The following is a 6000-nucleotide window of genomic DNA, read 5'->3' as shown; positions in this document are numbered from 1 at the left end:
GGCGGGTTTGCTCGGGGATCGAGTAATTGTCATATTTTTCCTCTCAGCTCGTCTTAATGGACAACGCTACTTGGCGCTTTTGCAGAACGAAATAGCAGACGCTTTAGAAGATATTCCGCTGGAAGCTTACAGACAGATGTGGTACCAACATGACGGCGCACCACCCCACGTACCTAGATGTGAAGTGGGGCATCTGAACCACGAGTTCCCTCAACGTTGATGTGGCAGGAACGGTCACGTTCGATGGCCTGCGAGGTCTCCGGGCCTAACGGATCCGTTCATCAAAGCACAAGTTTACGTAACGCCCGTTGAGAACATAGAAGAATTTGCGTCACCGAATCATTGCAGCCTTCGAACTTGTCACTCCTGATAAGATCAGACGCTCGTTTCAAAACATGCTTCATCGTGCCCAAACATGAATCGCGGCAAACGCACTTATCATAGAATCTCACTTGTAAAATTCTTATGGTTATTCGAATAAAATGTTCAATTAAATCTTTCTTACATTTACGTACAAAAATGCGAATGCTATTGGCCCCTATGGACAGTTTTTTTTCATCAGCTCATGTCTTCGTGAAAAAGTGTTATTTTCCAATGAAACCAATTTCTTTGAACATTTTCGACAGGACTCTACAACTTTCTTATCGAAACGTTTTTCCTAGCACCTACCGGTGAAAAATATATTTTACAAACACCCAAAATTATTTCCGATTTTTCTGAAATCTAGGATTTAAAGCGATCCCACACTAGAAATATTACCCTAAAAATTTCGCAACTCTATCTCTTGCAGTTTCTGACAAAAATGCCCAGTCAGAGCATTTCAAAACACCCTGTATTTATAACCAGTTTAATAGGAATTTAAAACAAATGTTAAAAACTTAAAAAAGACTGAAATAATTTGAACCTGTAACAACAGAAGTCTATAATAATTTAATAGCAAACACCTTTAGGGGTGGACCTGTCCTGGGAGGGGGGGTGTATAATAGTGTTCTGATCAAAGATATTGGCGCCCTTAGCTTTTCCCGCCCGGTACGCCTTTTGATACCCAGTCCGGGCCTGGGCTAAAATTTCCTGGTCTGATTGTGCACTTCCGGTCTATCGCACTACAAACAACCAAAAAATAGAAATTATGAAGGATGTCTTAAGCTACAATAAGCCATACAGTGTCTTTATAAGCTAAGTATCACCAGAGTTACCAGAATTTTTAAGGATTACAAGTCCGGGAGAATGTGGAAGACTACACCACGTGAAAAAGCGCCCCAAAATCTAAAAATTCCCAAATTTTCAGCATTGTGTTAATTTGTTACGGGTTCTATCAATATTTAGCTAGGTTTCCAGTACTAAAGGGGGAACTGATCAATTATTCATAAAAAAGCACCCCCGCAGAGTCATGAAACACACCAAACATCAGAAATTTTTCATTTTAAGTATTTTACCAGAAGCGGACTGGTCACGTGGACAAGTGGGCAAAATCCGACGGGGTCACGGCCATGTTTAGCCTTGGGGGTGGATCAGTTTTCTAAAATAAACGGTGGTTTGAAAACAATTTGAAACTTAAAATTTCGCGGTTTTCAGTTCCTTAGCTCCAAATTTACTTACGAGGAGACGACCCGAGGTGGTTCTCACCGATTTTGTTCAGAGTTGGGGGATTGACTTTGACTAATATTAAGGGGAAAATCACGTCGAGAGAAAAAAAACCGATTTGGAATTGTCGAAACTGAAATCCTTATTTACTCAAGGTAACTACGCTAGTGAGAGCGCATGCTTACAAAATATACCCGAATTGTTCGAAATTGGTATACAGCTCTGAAAATTGATATACACGTGCCTTGAACTATACTCTCGACTATCTAAATTTTATTTTCCAAAAAACCGACTGGAAAAACTTTTATTTAATGAAAAAACACCCTTGTTGCCGAGGCCGCGTTCATCTTAGTTTTATAGTGTTTTTAAATAAGTGCTCTAAGTTGCACCACAACTCCGCTACTTAAAGATTAAAAAATGATAAATCGTGTGTAGCTCGCGTGGTAAAGGTGGTAAAGTTATTAATTGTTTTATGGTAATACGTGTCACAGTGCTACTTAAAACCTGATATGAAACCACATCGAGGTATTTTTATTCCTTTACGTTTTTTACCATTTTTCATTTTTCTGCATAGGGAAAAATGGTATATCGAGTGTCGCTCGGGTGGTAAAGGTGGTAAAGTTATGAAATTTTTTATGGTGATACTTGTCACAGTACTACTTAAAACCTGATATGGAACCACATCGAGATATTATTTCACTAACTTTTTTTTTAAATTTCCCGTTTTTGTTTCTACCTAATAAATAAGAAAAACTTCAAATACAACTGAAATGATCTACGTTTATTACTTACTTTATGTATAATAAAAATGTCTAAAAATGTGAAAAGTGATTTCTTTTTAAATAAAAAATTACAATTATTATAAATATAGAATTATAATACATAAATATGGAAATATTGAAATTATTGAATTACGTACGGGTAAAACAGAATGAGAAGTTTTCTTAATTATCACAATTTCCTTCACACGCGCACATAATGGTACATTTAATTGAAAAAAAATGTCTCGATGTAGTTCCATATCAGCTTTTAAGTAATACTATGTCACGTATCACCATAAAAAAAATCTATATTTTAACCACCTTTACGACCCGAGCTAAACTCGATTTACCATTTTTTCCTATAGAGAAAAACGAAAAATCGTTAAAAACGTCAAGTAAAAAAATACCTCGATGTGGTTCCATATCAGGTTTTAAGTAGCACTGTGACACGTATTATCATAAAAAAATTCATAACTTTACCACCTTTACCACGCAAGCTACACGCGATTTACCATTTCTTATTCCTAAAGTTGCGGAGATGCGGCGCAACGTAGAAAATATCATTTTAAAAACACAATCAAACTTAGATACGTGCGTCCTCGGCAACAAGGGAGTTTTCTGCTTATAAAAGTTTTTCCAGTCGGTTTTTTTGAAAAATAAAATTTAGGTAGTCGAGAGTATAGTTCAAGGCACGTGTATATCAATTTTCAGAGCTGTATACCAATTTAGAACAATTTATCACCATGCGCTCTCACTACGCGTGTTTTTCTCTTATGGTCCCTTAAATTCAGATTAATTTTCCGCAAATCGGAAAAATAAAAAATTTAAACATAACTTACTTTTAAGGGTTTTTAATGTTTTTAGCTTATTATCGATATAAAATGTCTAATATCAGTTAACATAATACAAAACATTAATAGTGTTACATTGTTAATCAGTTTAAACTAGTCTAGAGGTTTAGTTTTACTTTTAGATTCGAAAAAATGAGGCGAAAATGCCGCTTTATTTAAATTTTCAAACAATATACATGTATTAGACTAATCGTGGAATAAAAACTTTTTTATGTTTTTCGGAAAACACGGAATATTATCTGACACAATTTTTTTCACAAACATTTCCTGTTGAAATAACAAATCAGATTAGATTCTTGAGAACCTATAAAGCAATTCGGTTTAGGTACATAAAAATGGTGTTCCAGATTCAAAGATATCTAATTGTGAATTGGCGAATGCTATGCTTGAGGTGATCAATTACGATCGAAGCAGGAGTGCGGAATTTGATGTGAAATTCCACTCACAACGGTTATGAGTTTCTTCTAATCTCAACGTTCGCAAAAGAAGCCTAAAGCGTGCGGCCATTATTTACTCGAAAAAATACAATCAAAATAAAGGTGGAATAAATGCATTTTTAAGGAAATGCTTAAGGGTCCTATCCGTTCTCCAAACAATAACTTTAATCATGTAGAAGCTGAAACTTTGTTTTCTAGAACAAAAACGCAGTATAATAAAAACTTATTTGTTGCTGATAATGATTCCGACCATCTAATATTGGTAACAAAGTTATCAAAGTAGTCGATAAACAAAATGTTAGTAGGCCCATTGATGAGTTACAATTATCTCGCGTACCAGTATTAAATGGCGTTTTGTCTTTGCAATCAAATCAAATTTTGGAATGTAACAAACGTCGTACCACAAGGAATATTAAACCAAATGGAACTAATATAAATGGAAATAAAAAAAAATACTGTATTTGTGACAAACCAAATGATGGAAATATGTATTTCAAATGCACATCCTGTAAAGCTTGGCTTCGTAATAAGTGCATTCGCTTAAGCGAAAGGCCAATGCCAAATACGGAAGACCGTATCAAGGGGGACCAAAATTTTAGTTGCTTTACGTGTCTTTTAAAAGCTTTGAGACATGGGATTGAGAATGCGTACCACACTTTAAAAAAACCGGTTTAAATTTAAACCATTAAGGGGTTATTCCACTTTTGTCAGAAAATCGAACCCTAAATCGTTTCAAATTAGATAGGTTCCTCTTTCTTTTTCATGAGACGTAAACCTTTTTGGGTAGTACCAGCTAGGAGCAACAAACACAACACCCCACACAAGGAGAACGCAACCCGTCAAAAGTCATGGATTTTCTTGCGTACGTTTTTCATTGGCTAGACGCTGCTGTCGGATTGGGAAAATTCGGAAATTGTCTCCTTTTTACGTTCAGCGTAAAGGTTCGTGACGCTCCTACAATGAAATTCGTACACAACCCTCCGTTAGCGTGTTTAAAAGCTAGCTGCGTTCTCCTTGTGTTTGTTGCTCCTAGGTACCAGCTTGTTTTGTTTCATGACGTATTACCAAACCAACTTCAGTATAAGTTTCAGAGTACGCTCTACAACTTGTTGATTGAAAATTTTCGTCTACCACCTATCGTTCAAAAACTACAAATTTTAAAATGGTTAAACATTTGACGATTTTTCGGAAAATTTCAAAAGAAAAGGGTCCTCCCGGAGAGAGTATATCCTGATAATTTGACATTTCTAGCAACTACAGTTTTTGAGAAAAAGGTCTGGGCCGATCAAATTGAGACACCCTCTATTATTAACAATACAAAATGATTTAGTTACGAGTAACACTTATATAAAACCTTTTGCTACGTCGGTAGTCCTACCTTATCGATACAATATCTCTAGTAAAACATCTGCGCCTGTTAACTTTCAAAGAGATTCTTATTAGAATTACTCCTTATTCTAAACAAAATATATCTACTAATACAAAGTATATCAATTTAATTTGATAAAGGTAAGCAAAATTAATATTTCCAATTGGTTTTGATCAATAAAAAATATTTGTATGTAAATTATTAAATTAAATATATTCTTGGCTAACCCTTGGTCACGAATATCGTTTTTATTCAAAGTTACCATCAGCCGCATAGATAAATTGTAGGATAAAGTAGGGCACGCGAATAAGAAAACTTTATATATGGACGTATCTAAACAACCAAACATTTTAAATTGGTTTTCGGCAGTAATAAAATAACGGAAATAACTTTCCAATCTACTAAATATGATTCTAACTATTTATTATAATAATGATGGTTTATTTGTTATTTACAAATTATTTATACAACAAAACATTTGGTTAAAGGCCTAGGTTTTTTTCTGCCTGTCCGCCTTTAAATTAACTTAGTGGAGCACAAATACCCTGGTGGTAGGCCAACCGCTGAACATGTTGACCTAATTTAAAGGGGGACAGGCAGAAGAAACCCTAGGCCTTTAAGTCAAAAGTGGACTTTTGAACCGCAACAGAGGCATTAATCTAATACAATTTCACTTGGCGTGATTTTAAACATCACTGTTTTTTTTATAGTTTTGGGTGAATCTTGTGTTTTTATATAAAGTCCCTCGCAATTTTTTTAATTTGTGCAGTTTAGGTAGGTCATTTAAGCCCATTGAATTAAAAAGATTTACACCATTTTTAAATATCGATTTGAACTTTATATTTGTGCGAGCATAAGTGTTTCGTAAAATCTGTTGGTTTAAAAGTTTTTACCCACCCCCATTGAAATTAATGTAAAGTTGGTGATAATAAAACGTGAATTAACCTACCAAATGTTATACGAAATATTCCATTGACAATTTTTTTCCGTTTATATTA

The sequence above is a fragment of the Leiobunum rupestre genome, chromosome 3 (assembly GCF_980474605.1).
Source record: "Leiobunum rupestre chromosome 3, qqLeiRupe1.1.hap1, whole genome shotgun sequence".
NCBI classification, from domain to species: Eukaryota; Metazoa; Arthropoda; class Arachnida; order Opiliones; family Sclerosomatidae; genus Leiobunum; species Leiobunum rupestre.
The sequence above is the reverse complement of the archived record's forward strand: the minus strand, read 5'-3'. Positions refer to the sequence as shown.